Source organism: Pithys albifrons, chromosome 12 (assembly GCF_047495875.1).
Source record: "Pithys albifrons albifrons isolate INPA30051 chromosome 12, PitAlb_v1, whole genome shotgun sequence".
Lineage (NCBI taxonomy): Eukaryota > Metazoa > Chordata > Aves > Passeriformes > Thamnophilidae > Pithys > Pithys albifrons.
Window position 1 is genome coordinate 8,293,730 of NC_092469.1, and position 15,366 is coordinate 8,309,095.

Below are 15,366 nucleotides of genomic sequence, written 5' to 3' on the forward strand. Positions count from 1 at the left end.
CATCTCGTGGGAGACCCATCCCAGCCCAGACAGAGCAGCCGGTGGCAAGAACCCTCCTGCTGAACTGGGCTAAAGTTCTGGAGTTAGTGTTACCAAGGAACAAGCCGAGCCGGTGGTGGGTGGTGGAACTGCACTCTCAGGGTATGAAACGGCCACTGAGTTTCCTTCCCACGTTGTTTCCTCTACCGAGAGCAGCACCCAGTGGCTGAACAGCAACCAGCTCTGCGAACCGAGCAGGGGCCGGGGGTTTGGAGAGGGGAGAGCCACTTTCTGATCATGCAGAATTCCACATCATGCAGAATTCCATAGCAAGAACTGTACAATTACTATGACTCACTTTAATGCTATACTAATTTACATAATATTTCCTGCTGAAGTACCTTCAGTGTTTCTGATTGCAAACATCCAAATAAGTCTCATAGAATCTTCAGCTCAAAATCTCAAAACAAGTGGGAACAAACCCAATGCAGCTGGTAAACACTTCAAAGTCAGTGATATTAAAAAACAACAACAACAAAACCAACAAAAACCCCCATACCCAAAAGTTGTGAATTCTCAACATGGTTTAGGGTTTATAATTATTTTATGTAAAACAAAGTTTGAAAAGTGATGTTTCAATATTAAATATTATTTATACAGCAGCTATGTTTACAATTTGAAAACAGAATTCACTTCAAACCTGGAATAATTTCCTTCTCTCATTCAGCTACAATGGCATTACAATGCAGGTGCTTGTCTGTCCAGATGTTGTGCTTGTCTGCATTACAGAGAAACCTTTTGTAAGCTGCTGCACATCATTTCTGCCCCAGCACTCAGTCACTGTGGATCTTCCACAGACTTGGGGTGAATGTAGGTGTTATATTGGGGGAACAGCTGGAAAATATCATCCATATCCTATTCCTTTATTTGCTTCTTTTATCTGATGTGATGGAGCTTAATCTGCCTGAGGTTGTAGTGAGTCCTGCAGATTTTAGTGTAACAACTTGTGAGAGTACAACGCAAGATCCTTTTAGTATGTTTATATTGAAAGCTTGGAATGTTTTAGCAGGATAGAAAGCTGAGAACAAAAAAAAACTCAGAAAAACCATATTCTGAACTCTTCAAAACTCTCACTGACTGTCCCACTGGCAGCTGGTGAGCTGTGAAAGTTCAGCCTCACTGAAATGTTCAGGTTGGAGCTGAGGGTTGTCCCTCAGTCCATGGCAGCAGGATGTGTCCCTCAGTCCATGGCAGAGGTGTCAGCAATCCTGAGAACATGCACACCTGGGAAAACCAAAATCAAGACAGGATTTGGGGGATGCATTAGAAACCTTTCTGAAATTAATTTGCTAATGAAAGATTATTAATAAGGAAAAAATGAGCATATCTGAGTCTACAAATCTATTTCTTTCTCCAGCCCAAGTGGTTTGTCAGGGGCTCTTTGGCTCTGAGATTCTCTCGGTTTGCCCAATTTAAGTGTTGTGAAGGGTAAAGCAGTAACCATTTATTTATGGTTCTTTTGGAAGGGAATTTACATTTGAGCAGTGGAATGGTAGCTCTTGATCTACACTTAATTAACACTGACTTGCTCATATTTGTTCAAACGGAGCTGAACACAGAGATGTGTAATTCTTATGCCAATTAGTCTGGTCAAGTGTGGTTAGCAAATGAAAGACTCCTTAACTCATAAAGGAGTTGGGGGTTTGTTTATTTCTAAACAAAAACTTCCCACTGCTGCAGCCTCTCAATCATTGTAGAACTTGCACTGCTGACCAGAAACACTGGAAGGTGCTCAGCAGTAGCTGAGTTTTGCACATCTGGAATCTTGGGGGAAGCAGGGATAAGGTAACAAGGCCTTATAAATTAATGGGAGCAGGTCTTTTAACGGCTACTGGCCAGCCAGGTTTGTAGTGGTGCTGATCCTGCCTGAGGACTGCTCTGGTAATCCTGGGAATATGGAAGAGGAGAAGTTGACAGTTTTGTTTAAAGAGGAGGAAAACTAAAATCACTGGCAACAGTGGGAGAGGCTTGTATGTTCAGAGTGGCTGTGATAGTGGTTTTTTGTCATGAGACTCTGCCTCAAATCCAGCTTTTAAGAGTCTCTGCCCACAGGACTTGCTTGGAATCTGAAATATGGAGAATGATCATCGATGGGAAAGCAAAGGACTCATTGTGGGTATTTGGGGTTGAAGCTGACAAACCTGGTCTGTGCTATTTGTAAAACTGAAGATTAAACTAAGGCAGAGAACAGGTCTGCCTCTTGGTACATAAATTTGTAGAGAAATCCATCTCTTTGTGCAAGTGGGACTCAAGCCCATAAATGGCAAGTCCTGTCAGGAATATTTTACACATTATTTGTGTGCAGTCTGGTCTCTTCAGTCTGTAAACAGGCAGCATGTTTCTAGCAATTATGCTTTCCTCTTGGGGAGGTTTGATTTTTTATCGAGAAATGCTCATTTTGTTGGAGTTCTCTTCCATAGATGCTAATGGGATGATAAAGTAAATTATTAACTAGAATATCTTTCAGATTATAAGTATGGGTAGAAAACAAAACAAAAACCCCCATACAATGGTCAACAGAAATGCATTAAAACAATAATTTTGAGATATAAAAGGTACATCAGACATCTAAGAACACTGTCTCCACAGCCTTACTGTAGTTCAGAGACAGAATTAGAAGAGATTAAAACTTAAATAAAAAATAGAACAAGCCAAAAATCTGTATTCCTTGCACACCACCTGCTGCTCAGTACCCAGCAACACAAATTTGCCTTGACAGTGTCTGCACTAGCCTGGAAATGGGCGTGTGAGGCCATTGCTGTTCCTGGAGATGGTTGTGCTGAGCAGTGTTTGCCAGCCCATCCCACGGGGAAAGCCACGCTTGGCTTTGGGCTGAGGCACGAAATGTCAGGAGAAGATGTGAGGCTTTCAGAGGAGGGGCCTGCCTGGCCCTCCCCCAGCTGAGGCTCAGAACGGGCAAAGGGGCTGAGCAGCCCTGGGGGAGGATGAGCAAAAGGCAGAAGAAGAAATGTAATAATGGTTCTGTTTGCATGGAGTTTCCAGGCTGCACAAAGGGAGTGTGGTTGGAGGCTGGTTTGGTTGAACAAATGTCCTGTAAGTAAAGGGGAAACCTTGGAGAGCCTTTGCTAAACCTGGTCCTCCTGTGAACTCTCTCCCTGTCTGTGCAGCCTGGCTGGCAATCCATGGATCCCTATGCAATGGAAACAGGGCAAATACTGGCAGCTGGAAACAAGTGAATTTTGACCAATTAGCAGTGAATTTCACTTTGATTAAATCATTTCTCTGTTTAAGAAACTTGTGCTGAATGATTTTGGTCCTATGCAATTGCACGAACAGCACTGCAACACTGCACACCTTTTAGTGTGATTAAACTGTGGAATTATATGCAACATTGGTTCGGAATTTGATTTGAAGCTTCAGATAATTGCAGTGGTCAGATTTCTTACTCAACTAAATTAATTTCAATTACTTTTGAATTCTGAGTGCCCCTGCCACGCAGGGGGCCTGCTGTGCCCCTCCATTTTCAATAGCTGCTTACAGGTTTCCTGGCAGTTGTGACATCTGGAGTGTGGTTAAAATAAAAAAAAAGCAATACTTCTCTTATTTTTTTTATACTGATTATGCTTCACTGTGCATTCATCGGATTTTGTAGTTAGTTGTGACCTGTATCTCTGGCTGTGTTTTACCACACACACAAATATGAAAGAAGGAAACATGTAGTACCCTTGCACTAGTGAGAGGACTCATTGAATATTTTCATTACGGCATTCAGGAATAATTATATGCCATAATTCATTTCAGTACTTTTATCAGAAAATAAACTGACTGAAAGCCCAAAATACATACTGTCTGTTTCATAGAAGTGGTTTCCAGTGCTTGCCAGATCTGATCATGGTACAGTTGCTGAAAGAGAGATACAGCCAAAATGCAAGGCAGTAAAGTAGAGGTAGAACTGTTTCCCCCTGTATTTCATTTGAGAATCTTTAAATATAATTTCTACTTGACTTGGTGAGCCTTTGAGAGTGTTCAGGGACTCAGTGTTTTGGGATCTCAGGAAGACACCTCAGAAATCATGGGGAAAATCTATTATTCAGTGCATACACAGTGTCTTTAATACTCCTTTCACTTTCCTACAGACTGTAAAGTATCTGTGTAAACTGGGCCCTGCTGCCACACACACAGGGGCTTGCCAGAGCCTGACCCAGCATCTCTTCAAGCAAAGCAAGTTTTGGGTTTGTCTCAGTTGCTGTTTCCGCACATACTTGCAGAAGACAACCCAGCTATAATTTAAAGAGAAATAAAAATCTGATATGATTACTGGAAAATCACCTTTTGCTCATTTTGACTGTAATAGCTCTGCTGAGGAAAGAGAAGTGACTAATCAAAGCAAAAAGCTTCTTAAGAATGAAGCAATACAAAAGCTCATCAACAGCAGAATTTAGCAATGGACCCCAAGGCAATTTCCAAGCCATTAGAACTGCCTGTGAGGCTGCCAAGCTGCAAGAGCTACAAGGAGATTTTTCACAATTTGATGTAAAGTCTTGTGTTTTCCTGGCCTCTCTTGCTTTAAGGATGTACTATGTAGTTATTAAAAGGCAATAAACAGTATTTTTACTGTGAATTTTATAACAAAATATATATATAGTAGCAACACTAACAATCAAGTAGTAATGCTATTACAGTGAGTTCATTTCTCTGTGCTCATTTTTAGTAGATATTTGAATTTTAAACATAAATAGAAGTAAGACTGAGTTGAAAAAAGGCTAAGATGGAAAAAAATGCTTATTGCATGTCAGGGTTTTATCATGATTTGAAATATTTGCAGACAGAAGAGTGATTTAAATACCAAACTAAAACAAAAACTGAAAAGAAAAACAACTGAAGCACTGAGATTGTACAATGATGACAAGACAAAAGTAAGACACTTCTGCTTATTGAGAAGAAAAGCAATTCTAATTCCTTTCATGCAATAAGCAAACCAAGATTCATTTTTTATGCATTGTAAAAGAGATGAGTCATGTTTACACATTCTAAACACTATGGTTAGAACAGGATGGGTTTCCTTGGTTATTTTTTAACAGCACAGTGAGAAAATAATCAGATTTGGGCATATTGTGCTAAATGTGATAAAGGTACAAAAAGAAAACACAGCTATGCTTTGCCATTAGACAAGTACTTCCTCCAATTTATTTTTGAGAAGATACTTCGAGTTTAACAAGCTATAGAAGGGCATTAAATTGAGATAAACTCCACATTCAGTAATAGTGCCATATAGATTATCTACCTGTATAACTGTTACTAAAGCTCTTTCCAAGTAATGGAATTCTACCTCTCTCTGGTTTGTTGCTGTACCTTGACGTGCCTGCAAAATCCTCTCAGAATATAAGTGGGATAGAATGTGCCCCAAGAAAATTCACATCTCAAACTCTGTGGTATAAACAGTAGCTAAAATTTATAAATTACATGTAACAGAGTAATTCAACAGCAAGGTTAACCCGTGACTAATTTGGTTTACCTGGTGATGTAAGGTAATGCCAAATGTTTTGATGCAACACTTACCTAAGGAGAGCTCAAGAGAACAAATCCCACACAAAGTCACAGAGCCCACCAGCACATCAGTGCTAACTGCAAACCAGAGCAGAGCTCTGTGCACAGAGTGGTAACAGCACATGTCTGGCATTTCCATGAGCTGATTTTTAAACCTGAAGTGAAAGCAAAAGTGAGCATTCAGTTTTACATGAACCAGTTTTCAACATAAGCAGAAGTTTCATGCCAAATGCTTAAGTGCTGATTTCTAAACAAAAGCTTCCTGAAGGTTTCCATTCAAAATATTGTGCAAGCACCACCTACTGCAACAGGCACGTTGATTGGGACCCTCTGAAGTGTCTCTTTGCACTTTTTTTAAGGAAGCACCGTGTTCTGAAAAGCAGTTTGGTGGTCAGGTTCTTCCTGCTGTGCCTCACATGATGGACACACTTGGATTGGTATGTGCTGCTTAAGGAGTATTTTTTCTAAAAGATGCTCTATGTTTCCAACTGAACCTTTCTCTGTTTGAGAAACATTTTGGGGGGGACATCCTTGATCCATTATCTTTTTACTGAATGTAAATGTACATCTGAAAGGACTAGCATTTAATATGGCAATATTACCTGTTGTTCACTGAGTCTGGCAGATGGATGGGTGATCTTTCCTTCAGTAAACACATTGAAAGAAATTCTATGCATGTATGGAGATTGAAGCTAAATTCTGCTCAAATGTAGAAAAGATAACTATGTATGTAACCCTCCTATGCATGTCCCTGCACACAGGTTAGACTAAAGGGTAGTCAAGGAACTCTGGGGGTGGTAAGTTGAAGGAGAATGATCCTGTCTTGCTGCAACTGTGTGTTTCTGAGAATCAAACCTCTGTGGGGCTGTTACTATCCCAGTGAACATTTCTGTGGGACAATGAGAGCACCCTTGCTCTGAGCAGTGTGCCCTGAGTATGTGGATAGCTCCCTGTTTAGAACCCTGTCCCACCAGTGTGTTTTAATTAGCCTGAAGCATCACTGGTTACCGGGTTAAACTGCAGTGCATTCCCTGCTTCTCACAGGGCGAGTTCTGGACACAAACCTTGAGGCAGCTTCCTTGGGGATCCCTGTGGTGGTATCTGAACCCACTAAGGAGAATCATTGAACATTCTCTCTTTAAAAAGTTTCTAGAACTAGCTCAAAAGTCAAAGGTAGAAGTATGTGCTGTGTGTAAAAATTGGCCCAGTGAGATTGGATTTCATGGTGCTTGTTAAACTCTTTTGAAAGTCTCTGGTGGAAACATTCCCAATTTAGGTGTCTGGCTTAGGACACCTTTAAAAACCTGTTTGAGGGAGTAGTTACTAATACTTGGATGGGCTCCCTGCAGGTTATCTCAGGTCACTTGTCAGTTGGAAACCAGCTGCACTTGCTATTTCTGTATCTTTACTCCCTGAAGGTCTTAACACAGAATAATGTTACTAACACCTTTTCTGCATTCAGAATCTCCTGTCATGTTTCAGTATTCATAATGCATTAATAAAAAAATACTGCAAGATCCTTATCCTTGCAGAGTTTATCTTACATTATTTTGAGTCCTTTCATTTTGGGAATACTGAAGTGCAACAAAACATGTAAGGAAAATACTTTAAAATAGGTATTTTGAGAAGGGAGGAGGAGCCTGAAGGAGAGCAGCACACCTAACCAAGCACACACCCTGCAAAACTGGCCACCTGTGTGCCCTGCAGGGATGGATGGTGGAATGTGAGAAACTACCTTTGATTTTTCTCAATTCCTGCATTGCTGGTGCTTCTGTCCTGTGCCCCAGCAGTGAATTTCAGCCACTGCATTTGCCATCCCCTCTCTCCTGGCCTATTTCTGGGTCTTTGTTGGGACCTGTGGCTCTCCAGGGGAACAGGGAGTAGTGGGGACCTGTACCCCTGTAATCACACTCTGCACAGATGAAGAGACTTGACTACATTCAGAAAAAAATGCTTTAACCAGAGCCCTTTACACAAAAGAGCAGGGAATAATTGACAGCTTCCCATGCTGAATGTGCTTGCTATTTAAGACACCTGGTTCTATAGTTCTCAGCTTCTGATAAGCCTTTACAAAAGAATCTGCAGCACTGGAGATTAAGGATAAAAATCAAAAGGATACACTGTAAATTTCTGTAGTTCAAACAAAAAGGATAATTCAAAACACTTAAAATATCTTGAAAGAATAGTACATCAACTCACTTAAACAGAATACCCACCCACCCACCCACCCCAAAATAATAGCTTGATAGCAACTGCAATTAGCAGAAAAGGAAAAACAAGAGCTATTTTGATGAGAATAAAGAAGACTTCAAACTGCTGCAAGAAATCTCAGCATGAAATGGAAGGCTTACATCCAATTCAGCCATATTATTAGAAAAAAAGGGTCATTAGACTGCCAGTGGGAATTGTATCAGAGAAGCTCATTGGGCTCTGTAAGATCTGTGGATAATGGGAAAGACAGAATCAGATAGTAGACTTTGTCTTTTATTGTACCTAGAATTTATGTAGGAATACATAAAAAAGCCTTAATCCTGGCTAGGATTAAAATTACAGGAGCAGCAAACAGTTTGATTATAGCTTTTAGAACATCACCATTTATAAATTGCCTTTTCTACATAATGCTATGAAGAGTAAAATAAATGTCTTCAAGTCTTAAAGTCTGCCTGTTGTTTTCATAAGCAAAGCAATAGAAAAAAAACATGATGAGAGTCAGAATACCAAGGATTTGATGATTTCATAGCAAAACCTCCTGTCTCCATTAGCTCAGTGGCTTCTACAGGAATAATAGCAATTTAAAGCATATTAGAGGGGCTGCTGTGGACTTGGGTTACACAGAGGGACACCTTTACTGAGAGACCTGGTCAGAGGGTCTCAGGCATTTTAACTGAATAAGAGGTTTTTATAGGTGGTGCTTTTTGTAGTATAATAGAAGACCTGATGTAAAAGGCTGAGATTGATGGAATCTGCTTCAGGTCCATCTAATGTGGGTGTCTGCACCCAAGCCTGATATCTAAGCTGTCTTTACAGTCAGTGCAAATATGTAGGCACTTCTAAAGGACTGCTCCTGTTTTAGGTATTTTATCTCAGGACAGGAAAATCTCACTCAGGATTTCTCCTTTTCCCCTTCAATTGATCAGGAAGTCTAGATAGACATTAAATAGGTATTCTTTAGTAACTGGAAAGAACAAGGCAGCTGCTTTAGCTCCTAAATTAAATTATCAGGTAACACAGAAGGAAACTTTAATGTCATCTTTATAAAAAATAATGATGCTTACTGTGATCATGGTCACTGCACGGATTCCGTGGACTAATAGATCAAAGTTATTTCCAGCACAACAGTTTTTGTTACCCAAAATGTTGTAGTTTTCCCTAAAAAATACATAAAACAGAACATGATACAATGATAGAGTGGACAGAGACAAGGCAGCTGAAATAGATGGCACATTTTCTACAGTGCTTTTTTATTTTTATTTTCTTTAAATTGGAAAATGTGTCTGAGGAGGACTGGTATATAAAGCAGTTTTAGGACATGTCATGTAGTAAAGCTTTCTTCTACTTTATGCAGAGAAAGCCTTGGATCTATAGATTTTGTACATATCACATAGACACCAAATTTTTATTGCATTGAGTTATGGAACATTTGTAGTAACTTTTTATAGTGTTTAGTTTCACCATATAAAACCTGCATTTCACCCAAACCACACTCTCTTCCTTTAATACGTCACTTTCCATTTGATATAGCAGAACTTTTTTTTCAGACTTTTGGTTTAGCTTTCTGGATAGTTTGGAAATTTCTAGCATTTCCTCTACTAAACAGTGTGAAGTTTTTTTCACAGGTAGTATAAATTGAATCACAGAGGATAATCCTCTTGAGTTTTTAGAGTGTGTCTCAGTTCCCTGATATTGGAACCAGACTCAGATGGCAGTGATGCATTTCTTATTGCTCCCTCTGTTCCTCCAGAAATAAGGCATTTAGTTTCATGTGCTCCCTATGCATAAGTTATGTAGAATCACAGAGTGGTTTAGGGTTGGAAGGGACATTTGAAGCTCATCTAGTCCAACCCCCCTGCAAAGAGCAGGGACATCTTCAACTACATCAGGTTGCTCAGAGCCCTGCCCAACCTGACCTTGAATGTTCCAAGGTATGGGGCATCTGCCACCTCCCTGGCAACCTGTGCCAGTGTTTCATGAGTCAGTATGGAAAACCAATCTTCTTTAAATTTAGTCTGAATGTACCCTCTCTGAGTTTAAAACCATCATCCCCTGTCCTATTGCAACAGACAGTGCTAAAATGTCTGTCCCCATCTTTCTTGTACATGTTTTCTGTTCCCCACACTTTTTCAATTCAGAAATGAGAATGGAGAGTGCAATTGTTTTTTACTTGGTGACATTAAGGTAAATTCTGCCCAAATAAAATATATATAAAGCCATCACAACTTAGTTCAGATCCAGGGGAATATAATTTATCAGAAGGATGCCAAAGGGCCCTATTCATGCACGTTTACATTTCATGCATCATCTGTGAGTGAGTTGGCTTTAAATTAATTACTGAGAGAAGATGCTCTGTATATTTATAAAGAGGAACAACTGGACCCTGCATAAAGAATCTGAATTTTTTAAAAAGAACTGGCATTCAAAAATTAGCAACACACACTAGGCAGAAATCCAACAGAAACTCTAAAACTTTGTATCATACACATAAAAATTTTCAGTGTGTCTCCAGTCTTTTTTTAATTTATTTTTTAGAGACTCATCAACAGAATAAAACTTTACTGATAAAGGTATAAAACAAACAAAAAAATTGCAATCATTGTAGACTGCAATTGCCAGTAAACCCCATATTCTATTTAAATATCCTGGAAATGTCCCCATCATATCCCAGTTCAGCTGCTGAGTCCTTCTGACAATGCACTTAACACCGTCCAAGGGTTCCAGATTTTGGTAAGTCTGAAATTCTAATGAGATCCAAATGTTAACTGCTTTAACCTCACTAAGACTATACACTGTTCCTTTTTTTATTATTCCTTTCAATTATTTTCTCTACAAAAAATATTTCTTTTTGAAGAGGAAAATTAAAAAGCAATCTTCACTTTGAATTTAGAAAACTTCACAGAGTTTATTAAGTTGTTTGTTGGGTTTTTTTGTTCAAATACATTTTACATACTGGATTTGTTGCATTTCAGTAAAGCTGAAGTAGGGATATTTGGCTGAAACAATAATTCAGTGTGATCCTAGTTCTGAATGAAAGGAGAATTCTGAATGAAAGGAGAACTCTTGTTTTTCCTCCTCTTGAGCAAGTTAGTCCATGGGAGCTGCAATACAAAATTCTTTGTAGAACTAGATGAGGTCATTCTTGTGCTAATGTCAGCCAATATTAAGCATATTTTAGCACAATAACCACCCAAAAGAGCTTTTGTGTTATTTATTCCACAGGAATGTTCTGTCAAATGTACTTATTCATGTAGAGTCCCTGCTTTTGCTAAATGCTGCTGTATGGCAAGTGCTCCTTCCAGTTATTGACTGACTAACAAATTGTAATAAATTATATGTACTTACTGAGAATGATGAGTAGGTCTGCATACAAAATTGTATTGATTTTTCCCTTCTCATCTTTGAGAAAACAAAATGTCAATAGAAAGAAATGCAAACCCCAAGTTTTGTTCCATAGAAAAAAAGTTATAAATCCATTTCCCTTTCTGCCTTCCTCTTTCCTTTTTTTGTCTGAATTGAACTAGGAGGACAAAATTTTTATAGATTAAAAAGCGATTTGTCATCTATGAAATGAACCTTCAAACTTTAAAGAAAATTGGTGTGGGATGATGTAATAAAGATGTGCAAAGATGAGAGTGCCATGAAGAGGATGGGTAGGAATGAGGTGTTGGTGTCTACTGTGGTAACTGGGATGTCCACGATAAAGCAAACTGAGCCCAAGGTTCTCCACACCATAGGCAGAAAATGTTTGGCACTTATTTTCTGTGCTTTATTTGGTTTCAAAGGTAGACTTCCTCATAAGGAAGAAATCTATCTATAATTACCAAATAATCACAAACTACAATTAATTCAGGAGTTGCAGAGCACGGCCTATAAATAGTTCGACCCAATCCCACAGCCTGTGCCATTAATGGAATGTTCAGATAATATTGGTCTCATACAAAGGCTTGCAGGGGTCTTGCCATGGGAGATACTGAAATCCAGTGGGCTACTGCCTGCTCAGGGGAGCTGCAGGAATTTCAGAACCCAGGACTGTGCTGGGGGCAAAGGAGGAATCAGGTGGAGTCACAACACAAGCTCAAAAGAAAGCAACTGGCAGTGGAGAGTTTGCTTCAACTTTGGCTTGAATTGTTCTGGGATGATCAGTAGGCAGAACACACACAGGTGATGCAACTGGTAAATATTTGCTCTCATTCAGAGCCCTTATTTTACCTTGTAGATCCAAGATAATCACTTAGCTTGCCAAAAATGTTCTTTATATTTAATGATTTACCTTTCAAAACAGTTGGGCACTTGGATATTTATACATCAGCTAATTGCTTTTTATGGCCACTGCTTTTATTTCCTGAAAGGCACTTGCTCTTTGCAAACAAACACGTTTCCAGACCCTGGGGCCATGAAAAATGCTCAAAATCCAAAGAAACAAATGTAAGCCATGCAGGTTGGTCTTTTCTTGAGACGAGACTGAGAGAATTCATAAGCTCTGTTTGTTTCAATAGGTACTAAACGTGAAGTTAAAAATCAGTTTTTAATTTCAATGTTATTTTGTTACTGATCTTCACTGTGGATTTGTCACAAAAATATCTCTTCCTTTGAGAACATCAGCACTCTGCATTTACCTGTTATCCCTCCTTTCTCCCCCAGTACTCCTGCAGCAATCTTCAGGTGTATTGTGTGTTTTCTGTTCTATTTCTACAAGGAAAGAGGTGTCCTTCTGATACTTATTTGCATGTATTGTTTGAAGAATTGTCCCTATTTTGTGAAAATACATGCACACATTTTACAGCACAGTATTCACAAGTGAAAGAAAATTCCTCTGTTTACCTCCTGTAGCTGAGGCATTGCCAACAGTATTGCGTTGAAGTTCTTTTATTTAAGGGCATCATTGAAATTAAAATTTTTAACAGGAGAGACTAAAGAAAAGGAAGTATGCAATCTTGTGTAATTAGTAACTTGCATTTAAAATAACTTCAAAACTGCTCAGGCAAAGTGCTGCATATTTACGAAAATTCTTTATATTTTTTTCTTGCTCTACTTCAGATGGATCACATGAACTTTCCTTCAGTTTTCAAAGTGGATCACTCAGCACTTTTCAGCAGTGATCACCAGGTGCTGAAAGGGACAGACAGAAAAATGGGTACAAAGGTTCTTTATGATTTCAGCTGCCCCTTGAATTTAATAATTATATGGCTACAGTACAGCATCTGATCCCAAATATTTCTGAAGGCTTTAATCCTGTCTTTCCCAAATCTGAAATAAAAATTGCACTTATCAACTGTTTAGCCACAGTGTGCACCTGAAGGAATTAGGAGATGAGCTTCAGTCAAGAGGAATACAAATTTATAGGACTTCTGTTTAAATGTATCCTTCTCTAGCCAAGGAAGAGGAAAAGACCTTTCTCAGAACAGGTCAGGTCAGTGAATAACTGATCTATTATAAGCTGGCATAGAGATATCTCTTCTGCAATGTGGAACTGGGTCATTCCTATTCCAAGTTTTTTGAAAGAGAAGGATGAAATCTTAAGGGAAACAAAGTGACTTGCTCTGATTGCATCACTTTTGTGACTGATCACATTAGCATTTGCTCTGATTATTAGGAACAACTATATAATTTGAAATGCAGCCTCTGGAGTAGCTGGATTCGTTTAATCAGTCATAGTATAATTTTTCATTTGCATTTTGAATCCCTTAATGCAGATCAGGGATTAGACACTTTAGAAAAAATTATGTCTAATTTCAAAACATTTGGGAATGTTTGCTCTTAAATGCATGATCAAAACAAAAGAAAAAAAAAGGACAAAATTCTGTAGTTAATTCACCATTTGGAAATAACTGACTTAAACACCCAGCAACAGATGCTCAGCAGCTGCAATATGGCACAGCTTCATTCAGTTCAGGTTACCCCTGCTGGGACACAGCCCTTGGTCAGAGACTCTGAGTGACTGGCAGCGCCCACAGAAGGGGCAGAAGGGCACCCCACACCCTCCCAGCTGCCACCCAGCACTGCCTGGTGGGGACACAGCCAGGGAACCTCCCTTATTGCCCTGTTTTACCAGCCTGATTTCCTCACCTGATGGGCTGTGATGCAACTAGTGACAAGACTAAAGATGGTAAAACTTGGAGCTCCTTACAAGCAGTGATACCTCCAAAGGTGTAGACACTGCCTGGTTTGTTAGAGGCAAACCCACCAACATACGGCAAAGAGAGCACAGAGAGGATTGTGCTGGGGAGAACACACAGATCCACACACAGGGCATGGCAGGGTGTCTGATGGGCCACAGTGCATCATGCCGGGCACAGACATGGGTGCAACTGAACAGGTACTGCTGGGCAGTATGTTTGAGAATCATGCATGGATCAAGCAATCCTGGGACACAAAGCAGGAGACTGTATTTAAAGCCTTTTCATCTGGGTAGCAGTTCTTAGGGTTGTCTGTATTAGTAAATATGGTACAATAAGATTGATTATACAACACAGTTTTGGATTCTCTTCACTTAAAAGTTATAAGAATTTTAAAATCTAGTCTTTATCTTTTATTCTTTGTACTTTTTTCTTAAAAGGCAGTATAGTTGCTTGCATTTCAGTATTAATTGCAATACTTACTTCAATTGTATCTCCATGAGGAGGAATTTCCATACCTCACTCCAGGCTACATATCAACTGCATAATTGTGTCTGAGAGTTAGACTTCAGCATTTCTTATTTTTCCTCATCTGAATAAAATCTCATATATTTTTATTAATTGTGGCATCTGTGCTCTGAAACAATGCTTTGAACTGTTCAGATATATGACTAAAATCGAGTCCTTCATCCAGCTCTGGTGTTTGCTCTGTACAGTTGCAGCTGGTTCATGCTGTGAGACCTGTGATAGTCTCTTGCATTCTTAAATTATAGTTTTGTATGAAAAGAAATAAATTGTTGCACTTTCTCGCTTACATTTTAGACAAGAAGCAGTATTTGAAATTTTGAGCACTTACAACCCAACAAGACATTGACTTGCCAAAAGCTTTCTTTCAGGATATACAATGCTCAGGATATTTTCCTGTAATAGGCCAGTTTGCTTTAACAGTCAGGGTACAGATTTATCAGGCTGATTATTTGCCTGTTTCATCCCATTTTCACAGACACTGTTACCTTTGCCAGTTTTCTTAAGCCATTATGAGCATGGTTGCCCATTCAACATTTCCAACAGGACTCTGTTGCTCCTTATCTATCAGCATTTCAAGATTGAAGCTTATTTGAGAAACTGGAGAGAGTTAGAAAAGTGCATGAAAAATTACTTGAAGAATAAGGGAATAATTTATGAGCAAAGATTAATTGAGTTAAATATGTATGGCTTAAAGAAGCACCCATGTTTTTTGCAAAGGTCTGCATAACAGCAAAGAGGGCATGAGTAGAATATTACTATGCTGATCACCTGACTAGAATAAGGAGAAGAAGCAGGTTTGGGGTTTTTGAAGCATCTGAAAATCAGAAAGAAAATAATGATAAAAAAATAAAAGATCTTTTCTCCCATGTGACCTTTAGCATGCCCTGAGATCAGGGTTACAAAACAAAAAGACTCTGAAGAATCAAGTAATTTTGAGACTGTTCATCGTTTCATTGTGTGT

At 39.1% G+C, this 15,366-nt stretch overlaps 1 long non-coding RNA gene across 1 annotated transcript; it reads right to left on the reverse strand.

The window, feature by feature from the left end:
* Positions 1-1,237: 1,237 nt before the first annotated feature.
* LOC139677355 (uncharacterized) lies at positions 1,238-5,577 on the reverse strand. The gene is made up of 3 exons (XR_011698858.1): positions 5,560-5,577; positions 3,847-3,903; positions 1,238-1,263 (listed from the first exon to the last, which is right to left on the reverse strand). It is a non-coding gene; the product is annotated as an uncharacterized lncRNA (long non-coding RNA).
* Between the last annotated feature and the right edge of the window lie 9,789 nt (positions 5,578-15,366).